This window comes from Acomys russatus, chromosome 22 (assembly GCF_903995435.1).
Source record: "Acomys russatus chromosome 22, mAcoRus1.1, whole genome shotgun sequence".
NCBI lineage: Eukaryota > Metazoa > Chordata > Mammalia > Rodentia > Muridae > Acomys > Acomys russatus.
The window spans coordinates 42,736,420-42,748,543 of NC_067158.1; positions in this window are offsets into that span (position 1 = coordinate 42,736,420).

Here is a 12,124-nt window from a genome sequence, read left to right on the forward strand (position 1 = left end):
GCAGCTGCCCCACACCCCACCACACATGCAGCTGCCCCACACCCCACCACAGAGGCAGCTGCACACACCCCCACCACAGAGGCAGCTGCCCCACACCCCACCACAGAGGCAGCTGCCCCCACACCCCACCACAGAGGCAGCTGCACCACACCCCACCACACATGCAGCTGCCCCACACCCCACCACACATGCAGCTGCCCCACACCCCACCACAGAGGCAGCTGCCCCACCCCAACCACCATGCAGCTGCCCCACACCCCACCACACTGCAGCTGCCCCACACCCCACCACACATGCAGATGCCCAACACCCCACCACAGAGGGCAGCTGCCCCACACCCACCACATGCAGCTGCCCCCACACCCACCACAGAGGCAGCTGCCCCACACCCCCACCACAGAGGCAGCTGCACCACCACCCACCACAGAGGCAGCTTGCCCCACACCCCACCACACAATGCAGCTGCCCCACACCACCACCACAGAGGCAGCTGCCCACACCCACCACACATGCAGCTTGCCCCACACCCCACCACACCATGCAGCTGCCACACACCCCACCACACATGCAGCTGCCACACACCCCACCACAAAGGCAGCTGCCCCCACCCCCACCACACATGCAGCTGCCCCACACCCCACCACAGAGGCAGCTGCACCACACCCCACCACAGAGGCAGCTGCCCCACACCCCACCACAGAGGCAGCTGCACCACACCCACCACAGAGGCAGCTGCCCCACACCCCACCACACATGCAGCTGCCCCACACCCCACCACACATGCAGCTGCCCCACACCCCACCACACATGCAGCTGCCCACACCCCACCACCATGCAGCTGCCCCACACCCCCCACACATGCAGCTGCCCCACACCCCACCACAGAGGCAGCTGCACCACACCCCACCACAGAGGCAGCTGCACCACACCCACCACAGAGGCAGCTGCCCCCAACCACCACCACATGCAGCTGCCCACACCCAACCACAGAGGCAGCTGCCCACACCCCACCACACATGCAGCTGCCCCACACCCCACCACAGAGGCAGCTGCCCACACCCCACCACAGAGGCAGCTGCACCACACCCCACCACAGAGGCAGCTGCCCCACACCCCACCACACATGCAGCTGCCCCACACCCCACCACAGAGGCAGCTGCACCACACCCCACCACAGAGGCAGCTGCCCCACACCCACCACACATGCAGCTGCCCCACACCCCACCACAGAGGCAGCTGCCCCACACCCCACCACACATGCAGCTGCCCCACACCCCACCACACATGCAGCTGCCCACACCCCACCACACATGCAGCTGCCCCACACCCCACCACACATGCAGCTGCCCCACACCCCACCACAGAGGCAGCTGCCCCACACCCCACCACACATGCAGCTGCCCCACACCCACCACACATGCAGCTGCCCACACCCACCACACATGCAGCTGCCCCACACCCACCACACATGCAGCTGCCCCACACCCCACCACACATGCAGCTGCCCCACACCCCACCACACATGCAGCTGCCAGATACCAAGGAGCATCAAATATGGGATCAGAGTTGATGGTTTGAACCCCATTTCCATTGTTTCTCTTCAAGATCCTGACTTTCTGCTTTGAAGGTGGAAGAGGACAGAGCACATCACCTCATTGCTAAGGGCGTCAGTAAATTTCTTATATGTGATACAAGTTAACCAAGCAGTTATTAGGTTGGTCTCTATTTGTTTTTATTAAGAGCCATAAATTATCACAGGTACAAACACCATGATATGTGCGTGTTAGCTAGTTTTATGTCAACTTGAGTCATCTGAGAAGAGAGAACCTCAATTAAGAAATTTCCTCCATAAAATCAGGCTGTAGGCAAGTGTGTAAGTCATTTTCTTAATTACAGATTTATAAAGAAAAACCTATCCCTAGCAGTGCCATCCTTTGGCTAGTGGTCTTAGGTCCTATAAGAAAGCAGGCTGAGCAAGCTGTGAGGAACAAGGCAGTAAGCAGCACCCCTCCATGGCCTCTGCATCAGCGCCTCCCTCCGGGTTTCTGCCCTGTCTGAGTCCCTGCCCTGACTTCCTTTGATGATGAACATTGATGTGGAAGCCTAAGCCAAATAAACCCTTGCCTCCCCAAGTTGACGTCGGCCATGCTGTTTCATTGCATTACTTGTCACCACAACTAAGACGATGTGTAACTATGCATAGGTACTAGTTGATATGAATCTAGAGACAGATAATCTTCCTCCAGAAGCTTGAAATCGCCCTCAAGGAAATAAGATTCTCTTGTGTCAAGAAAGCCCTCTGGGATCTCAGCAGTGTCTTACTTTTTCCTCAGCACTCTCTACAGCTTCAGGAGATGGGATTTGTGTCCAGCTGGAGACTAAAATGCATTATCTTCTTCTCTCCTAGTGGCTCCTATGGGCCTGGCACTATGCTGGACTTTGAACCCACTGTTAATGTGATGTCTGCTGCCTTCAGACTACCTTATATGACTGTGAATCTAGTGGACACGTTGAACTGTGTAGTTAACAGCCACACCACTCTTAGTCAATGGAATTCACAGGATCCACTCAGAGGGCAAGATGGCTAAAAACCCCTCACGCCATCACTGCCCTTATGCCAGGGCAACACCAGATCTGCCACTGAACAGACACACTTCCACCCCTTAAACAGGCCTAAGCCTCCTTGTTCTGTGTCTCTCAGTGACCTTGGAGCTTAGAATTTACGTGGCTACTACAGACTGGCAATTTGGCAGGATGGGCATTGGTCCATCATTTATTGACGGTCAAAGGGTCATTTCTGTGCAACATGTACCTGTCCCACAAAAGCAGTCATTACATGGAGCAGATAGTCATAAACCCCATGTTTGTCCTTAGCAGGTCATCTTAGCTCCTGTCATACTGAGGCTTGCCTTCTGTTACACAGAAAACTCTGAGAGTATCTGTTCAAAGCATGCACATCGTTGAGATATTTCCCTTATCTACTCACTTTGAAGAAGAGAAACAGCCCTTAAGGGCACAATGACAGTATCTGACAGCCACACGGAGGGCTCACAGTTTACGAGCCTTTTCACCCCTCTAATCTCAACAGCAGCTCATGATAACCCTGACAAGAAGAAGCAACTAAAACATGTCCAGAATCAGACAACTAGAGTCCTTGTGTCAAACTGATCAGAGTTCTCCTCCACCCACAGTGCTATTGAGGGGTGTCTACGTGAGGGGAAAATATACTAGCGCCTTCCATATTCTAGAGAAGGCTGAAACCTGGCTATTCTTTCCTCCTCATGCAATTTTTGAAGGCACTTTTGACATTAAAATTTGTCCAAGACCAAGATGAAATACATCTGTTCTTTAAGTCCCTCAGAGAGTAAGTCTTGACAACTCAGACACATGGCAACTTCAAGATGACCATATCCAAATGTCCCAGGAGGGTCCCAATTGAGTGTTGAGGGGATGACAGAATGAATGTTCTTCATAAACTTGCTCCATGAAACCAGGACCTGGATGGAGACAAAAATCCTCAAGAACCAAGAGAGAGTTGCAAAAGGTTAAAGAGAGCAGAAAGGAAAAGTCACCCTTGTGAAGTCATTCCTGAGGGCTCTAGACCAGAAAGGGGCCAGAAGGAAAGCTGTCCCAGCTGCCCTCCACAGCCCTGCAAGCCTCGGCAGCTCCCAGGGGGTGCCGTCCCAGACAGCACTATTTATTTTTATTTTTTTATCCTCTGAAAGAAATAATGGGATTCATCAATAATGTCTTGGCTTTAGGCTCATTTGGGAAATCTGAAAATGTGCCACAAGAATAGCATAGTCTGATCGACTTTACTATAATATTGTGGACAATGTAATTACAGCTGGATTCCCCAGAAAGATTCTTAGTGTCCTTCTGGGCTATGGACAGGCCACTGGAAAAGGCATCTATTTGATGGCCTTCAGAAGACCAAAAACTTGATACGGCTGCTGGATCTGTGGAGTGCTCTTGGTTTTTCTTTCCTTTTTTTCGTGTGTGTGTGTGTGTGTGTGTGTGTGTGTGTGTTGTGTGTACGTGCATAATGTTATCTTGGGGGGGCATAATGTTATATTGGGGGGCAGGGCACATGGGCCACTGGGTTTGAAGTCAGAGGACAACTTGCATGAGCCAGTTCTCTCCTTCTACCATATAGGTTCCAGGGATCAAACTTCAGGTCCCCAGGCTCAGCAGCGAGTATCTTTAGCCATGGGATCATCTCGGCGCCGACAGCAGGATGCTCTATGCCTTCGTCTGCTACAGTGTGCGGTGCCATAGGAGCTTCATCTGCTCTCAGGGCTCACTCTGGGCTCTCTTGGACCTCTGGCATGCAGTGGGTGCTATCTGACACTACTCGGAGGCACAGCCTGATCTAGAGAGACAGGGAAAGGTCCACCGAAGAGTAGAAGATAGAGAAGAAAAAATCCAAAGCGACTCTGGACAAGGGAGCCACCTCTGGCAGGGCAGACACAGACACACAGTCTCTGCCGCAGGAGGAGTCCCACATGACTCCAGTGGAAATGACTGGGGCTGGTCCCATCACCTTGTTCAGTCACAGTCTGGAGTTCCTTGGAGGAAGAAGGACCTAGGCTTGGAGGCTGAGGGCGATTCCATGAAGTGAACAGCTGGAGACTGTCAGCTGAGCATATGGCTAGTCCCTGACCAGCTAGCCCTGTTATGGGGAGCCATCTCAAGTACCATTGTGTGGATCTGCTGCAAAGGGTGAAAGGCGTGTGGGTTGAGTCAGTGGACATAACGCAGAGAGGACCTCAGTGAACACTAGGCCTCTCGGACTGACAGAGATGTTAGTGATGGCACTTCACAGGGGCTTCTGGCTCTCTAGGGCTCAGTTGGGCTTCCTCTTACAGACCACAAGTGGTGATTTAGTTTCACTGTTCCTTAGGAATTAATAACACAGGTCAAGAAAGATGGAGAAGAAGGTTTGGAGTATACCTCAGTTAGAGAGTGTTTGCCACATCCATGCAGTTGAAAAAATCTCTCATCACAGGCCAGAGATTCAAACTTGATCTGCCATCTTCACCATGTTATAAGGATAAGCTGAGACTAAAACTATTTTAAGGCCACCACTGAAGAAGCTGCAGAGGACACCATACCCAGTTGAAGGAGGCTACACTCAGTCAAGAAGACTGCTCCCAGAGAAGGAGGCCACGCCCAGTTAAGAAGTTCATGCCCAAGTGAGCCTGAACCAGCTGCTGGCCTTTCAGTAAATCAACTGCAAACCTCAGAGGTTTTGGGTCCCCACGACGGATCCCCAGCCCAAGCGATCCCATAGCTGACCTATTAGGCACATCTAGAACTCTAGAAAAGGGATGGCAGAAAGAAGAGCTTGCTGGCCTTTCTGCAGGAGGCGTGTACCAAAGGGCAGCTCCCAGGGCCACTGCAAGCCGAGCCCAAGAAGGTTGGGAACTTGGAGCCAAGGCACAAGGCACAAGGGCAAGGTGCCTGTTGGGGGAGTAGTGATGGTCAGATCTGGTCCTCCGGCCCCTCAAGTCTCAGCAGCTACTGTTCCTTTTCAGTAAGGCACTGAGCACAGGTGTATGCAGTTTGCAACAGGAGCATCTCTGTAGCAGAGTCAAGTGGGCAACCCTGGGGTGCGTGGCTGGCATGACTTCCTCCTTCTCCAGGACAGCACATTCTGTCCTGCCTGTTGACCTGATTCCCAGAGCCAGGTGACAGGAACCCTGTGGCCATGGAGGTAATTAGTTTGTGATCCAGCAGTTTTAGGAAATGACTCACCCCTCCCTGGACAGGTGAAGGACTCTCAGGAGGCAGGAGGGAAGAGAGAGACAGACAGACAGACAGAAACAGAGACAGAGACAGACAGAGAGAGAGAGGGAGAGTTGGAAAATTGAGCTTCCTTTCTGTCACTCAGTGACTATCCCCAGCTAACATGGACATAACGCTTGGGGAGTGACTTCATCAGCCAAAGTGTGGACAGGAATGCTGGTGAGATCCTGCCATGCTGACAAAGCTTGCACCCACTCAGGTGCCAAGGACTGTGGCTCCACATGATCCCAGTTCTGCTCTCATGACCTGCCCCTCACTTTCACTGAACCATGGCCCATAGTTATGTTTCTCCTGAATTTAAATAGGCCCATCCTGTCCCTGCTGCCTTCTGATATGTTCCCACCCTCATCTCCATCCATGCACACAGCCTTTTGTCCCTAAGTGGTTCCTGTCCTTGGCATACTTGTCTGCACATTTGTTTACATGTGCTTGTTTTCTCATAAGAACATGAATCCCAGGATAGGCCATCCCTGAGAGTGAGGGCATGTGGGAATGGCACTGAGCCTGCTCTTGCAGAGGTCCAAGGTAGACCCTTTCACTGCCCCATCACACAGCACACTTCATATTGCCTAACGGCCTTACATATTTGTTGGATGAATAAATGAAAGAACAAGGTCATCACAGAAATCTCCAAAGTGACCAAGCAAGGTTTCCTGAACAGCACTGGGATAGGTGGGCCTTGAAGAAAATGCTTTAAAAAAAAAAAAAGTGGAGGAGGGGGCAGAGGGAGCCACACAGCAAGAAACCAGGGAAAACCATGGGCTCTTAGGACCCCTGGGGTCATCAGAACTCTGGTCTAAGAAAGGAAAGAGAAAGGAAGGGATGGGGAAAAGGAGGAATGGGCATGGGGAGAAAAAGGAGAAATTGTTCGGCTATCACAGGCCCATCTCTACGTGGTCCTGAACTATGTAAGCCCACGAATCATTCAGTTCATGACTTCCTCTAATCTTGCAGTTGTACGTAATACATACATAGGCTGATGGCTTTCTTTTCATTCTTCTTTACAACTCTGTAACTATGGTTCTGACCCACAGCGCCCCTCTTCGGCTGGGGGTGGCATTGCAGGGAGTCATTTACCCATCTAGTCCAGAGCTCATCAACTTGACCACTGAAGTTAACTAATTAGCACAGTTCCTACATAACTGTGGACAGTCTCTACATGTGCAGGCCATACATTGTGTAAGTTTAAGCATCTGTACTCTTCATCATGCACACATATGAGACTGTAAATATGTCCCCTGCCCTGGCAGGTCACTTCAACGATAGGCATTCTTTACACCAGTCCCAAGGAACTAGAAATCCTCTACCCTGTGGTCCAATGTCATCTTAATAGTGACCCTTTTGCCCTCATAGTCATTTCCCAGTGCCCTGGGGTAGACCTTTGACATGTGAATTTGGAGGAGGACACAAGTTAATGCAGATAGTCACAAGATATCTTCACCTCAGTCTTCTGATCAACACGGAGTTATTTTTATTTCCTTCATATTAAGTCTTTAAAACACAGAGTTGAATCTTACACTGAGGCGTCAACTTTAGTGGTGTGTTTTGCAGTTAAATGACAGTTTACACTCACGGCGCTAAATTTTCCTCAGCTACATTTTATCCATGCTTGCTATTTAACACATTTCTAGCTGAAAAGAAAGCATATGCCCAAAAGTTTTCAAAACAGACTTTAAAGCTGCCCAGTAATTGAACTGAGAACCTAAAGGGCCATCTTCCTTCACTATTCTGCATGAGAGCACACGGGGTGTCTTTACCCACATGGGGTGTCTTTACCCATATATGGTGTCTTTACCCACACAGGGTGTCTTTCCCCACATGGGGCGTCTTTACCCACATGGGGTGTCTTTACCTACTTGGGGTGTCTTTACCCATTTGGGCTGCTACCACACCCTCAAACTTCCCCTAGAACTACAAGCTACATAAACTGTTTTTTATTAAATACCTGGCCTCAGGGATTTTGTTATAGCAACTGAGAGTCTAAAGGAGCCTTTAGGGGAGGGAAAATGTTATCTTCGAGCATGGAACCGTAGGCCTGGAGGCACTGGCACCTTCCCTAGCAGAACCTGGGAGGCCTGCCCCCATAGAAAATCTCACTAGTCTTCACTCCCTTCTCCCTCATAAGGGAGTTGGGGCGCAGAGAAGTTAAACAGCTTGTCCAGGTCACACAGCACATTTGGTTCACAGCTGGCATAGTCCTTCCCACTTTAGGAAGCCTGGTGGTGGCTTGGTTCTTTGCACTGACTATCTCGTTCTCTTTCTGTCTCCCCTTGTGCTTTGTTCTGTCATTCTAATGCCCATAGGCCCCACTTCTCACAGGAAGTGGAAATGCCAGCGCAATGAATTCAGGACCTCAGGTGGACTTGTAGACGGGCTCTGGAGCCTTTAGTGTTTTAGTGGCTTTCTGGTGCAGGAGATACCAGCTTCCAGTTTAGCATTCTCCTCAGCCACAGGTGTCCAGCTGTGCTGGGTGAACTTAAGCACCTTCTAGGGTCCTGAGAAATCCTTTGTTCTGAACCACCTCGGAGTGTCTAATCCCTGCGCCCCACCTTACAGTTGAGTGAACCTCCGTGGACCATTTACCCCGAGGGAGGGGGACATTATCAGTGAGCTTTCTGGTGTTATTGTGAAATGATTGTGGCTCAAGCATATACAACTTTAAAACTAGATAGTAACAATCAGATTGAAATGTAAAATATGCCTTCCTCAAACTCCAAACTGAAGACACCACTGTGGGGGATTCGTTCATTCAACAGGCATTGATTGAGCACCTAATCTATGCCAGGCTCTGTCCCTCGCCCTGGGTCTGTAGGAAGTCAATATTTGTGAAGACCTACTCTCTAGAGTTGGAGACTGACAGGTATACACATTGTGAGAAGTGTCCTGAAGGCCATCTGAGGAGATGGAGGGCCTTTAAGAAGCTGCTCATGCCTGTAATCCCAGCACTCGGGAGGCAGAGGCAGGTGGATCTCTGTGAGTTCAAGGCCAGTGTGGTCTACAAAGTGAGTCCAGGACGACCAAGGCTACACAGAGAAACCCCGTCTCAAAAAACAAACAAACAAACAAACAAACAAAGAGAAAAAAGAAAAGAAAAGAAAAAGAAGCTGAGTAAGTGGAGGGAAGGTTGGAAAGGTCATACTGCACAGAAAGGACAGAAAGCAAAACAGCCTTGAGGCGGTTGAGGGCTTGGTGTGTGCAAGGGCTGACAGAAGGCCGAGGCATCCAACCCTGGCCGTGAAAATTGGCAGGCTGACGTCAGAGCAGTCGGAGGGAGCTTGCAGGACACAAGGAACAGTTTGGGTTTCATTTTAAGTACAGTGGGGGTAACCGAAGGAAAGGAAAGAGATGCCAAGCTAAGACAGGCAAAGGGCTTGCTGCACAAAAGGGAGACCAGCGCGAGCAAGGGGAAGCAGGAAGGTAAGGTGCTAGAAGGGTCCTGGGGAAAATGTCACACAGTTCTCCAGGGTTATAGACTGGCACCTGTACTTCCAAGAGTTTCAAACCAGACTTAGCCTCATCCTTTAGTGGCCATCAGTCCTGGAGGATAAGTAGATACAACACACAACCATGATGCTAACAGCCAAGAGCAGACAGATAAAAGCATGGGTCCTGAGCTGGCCATGCCGTGTCACCCCATTTGAACTTCAGTGCAAGTCCCTCAGGTGTGTCCTAATGTCACCATCTGAGCCCATGTAGCCAAAGATCTAGCTAGGAAGTGACGGACTAGGATGTGGACCCAGACCTATGTGGCTCTCACCTAACATTGGAGAGATGACCTCCAAGGTGCCCTTTAGGGCTCATCTCTTCCATGTTATCTGCACAGGCTGGGGTTCGGTACCTACAGAGAAAACACCTCCAAGCCTTTTCCTTTCTTGTGACTCCCACGGGAACCTAGCACTCACTCATGGTGAGCTTCAGTAACATCTGACCAGTAAAGGACCAGTAAAGGGGGGGGGGGGAGGGAGGCGGGGAGGAAGAGGGAGAAGTCTAAGCCATTCAGTCTTTTCCCACCCAGAAACATATTGCTCAGGAGCAGAACAGTGGGTAGCTGGCCTAGGCGTGTGGGCCCAGAGCAACAATTCTCACTCATAACTCATAATGAACGAGATAAATAGTAAACTGCGACATGCCATGAATAAAGTATTATTGTGTCGAGGTGTTCTCAATGCTCTCAGATGACAGTCAGCCAAGCTGTTGTTTGTTGAAACAACTACTACAACAACAAAAATAGCACTTCAAGTTCTTGACTCAAGAGTTTGGTTCAAACCATACATACCACCTGAATGAATCTGACCTGCAAAGATGTGGCCGCTTCAGCTTCCAATCTGGCTAATCAGACTTCTTTAACAGGGTTTGAGAACCAAATGAAAAGGCCGCGTGAACCAAATAAAGGCTACACAAAGCCACTCTCTCAGCACAAGTGCCATGCAGCCCAATTCATTACTATATTGTGATTGCCACTATTATTAGTTTATTAGCCCTGGGTGCTAAGGAGCCTGGCTCCTTTTCTCTCTTCATTTGATTTCCTTTTCCCCAGAATGGAGAAAGAAGAAAGGAATGTTGGAGCCATGGGACTCTGCCATTAATTAGGTTGTAGAAACTCTTGCAAAAACGTGAGCCATTATGACGGGCAATACCCTTTTCTATTCCCACTTCATTTATCTGAATCAAGTTGGCTGCCTTTCATGAAGACATTCAATTAATCCCATAAAGCATTTCTCATCGCTAACAAATGCCATCCCAGGGATGCCAAAACAATCCCAAAGTAAGGCGAGTGCCCATGGGTTAGAAAGGCAGTTTGTCAGATGCAGCGTGATTACCTGCTGAGCACAAGCACTGGGGTAAAACGTTGTTCTGTGAGTGAAAAAACAAGCTTCTACAGAAGATTGGTGTGACGTCACTGAGGATAGCCGCTTCCCCAATTCCACACCAAAGGACAAAACACCCAGGGCCCATGTGTGCTAGGCAAGTGCCCTATACTGAGACAGGACCCTAGCCCATGTGGCATCTTTAAACGCAGGGGTGTGTGTGTGTGTGTGTGTGTGTGTCTTTTAATTAATCAAACTGCACAGAATCATCATTGTCATGTTTTTGACCATTTGCAGTTTCCTGGACCTCTTTTGGTGGGGAGTTGCAACAAGGAACAGGTGAGAAGGGAAAAGAAGGGCAGCTTGGCTGATGATAAAGTGGAAGAGCCATTCTCGTGTTTTCTTGCTGTCATGCCAGCTCACAAAAACCCGTGTTACCTTTCCTCCTGAAGCAGAAGACTATGGTCAGTCCTCTTCTTCTCCCTCCCCTGGAGGATTCTGTAGGTTCCATAGGACAACCTCCATCTCCTCCTTTGCATCTTCCACAAGCTTCCACGGTCCGTGCCTGGTGGCCCTTGCTCCATCTTCAAAGCCCATCATTGTCACTACCACCTCTGTTTATACTCGGCCTCTCCTCCAAAGTCTATGCTCCTCCTGGCTCCTGCTCCCAAGGCCCCCGTGACCCACTGAGCCTGAGTGACCCAGCATCATCTCTCCCTGTGAAAAGCCTTCGTTTCCTCTCAGACAGAAAGTGCCATCTGCCACTTAAGGTGACCTGTTCCCAGTTCTAGGGCTTAGGGTGTGGGCAATGTTGGCCTGTCTGGCTCAGAAAGGGAAATAGAAAGAGGTTAGTGGAGGGGTAGGTGGGTGGGCAATACCCACAATGCCCTTCGCCTCTACAACAGCTTTTCCTGAAGTATGTCTTAGTGAAGGTTCCAGGCTTTGTGCTTGGTCCATCCCTAGCCTGCTTTGTTGTTGTTGTTGTTTATTTGTTTGTTTTGTTTCGTTTAGCAGTTTCTTGAACTGCCCTGTCAGGGAGCTGTGGTATGTGATTAGCCAGTAAGAGAGACAGGAAGGACAAGAGGGTGACAAAGAGAGAGCTGGCATTTCCGTGGCCCTCTCATCTAAGGTTGGGGCTCACCACCCCCTGAACTCCAAGCATACAACCAAGTCACATCCACCGTGGCCCCAGCCTCCTGTGGGCAGTGCTGACCCCTAAGCTCTGGTAATACCAAATTGTCACGTATTCCTGTTGCTATTAACTTCCAGATTACCTCTCTGTGACCTTTTGAGTTCTCTCATCAGCACCACGCCCCCCCCCCCCCCCCCCCCGCCATCACTGGTACGACCAATTGCTTCATTAAATTTCCTCTCTACACATACTTGAAGGGGTTTGTTTTCCTAGTTGGATTCTGATTGGTTAAGTTGGTGAGAAATTAAATAAACTTCAGATAAAAATAGACACTTATTTCACGATACTCTCACTATCCAAATTAAAGTTTTGAGAC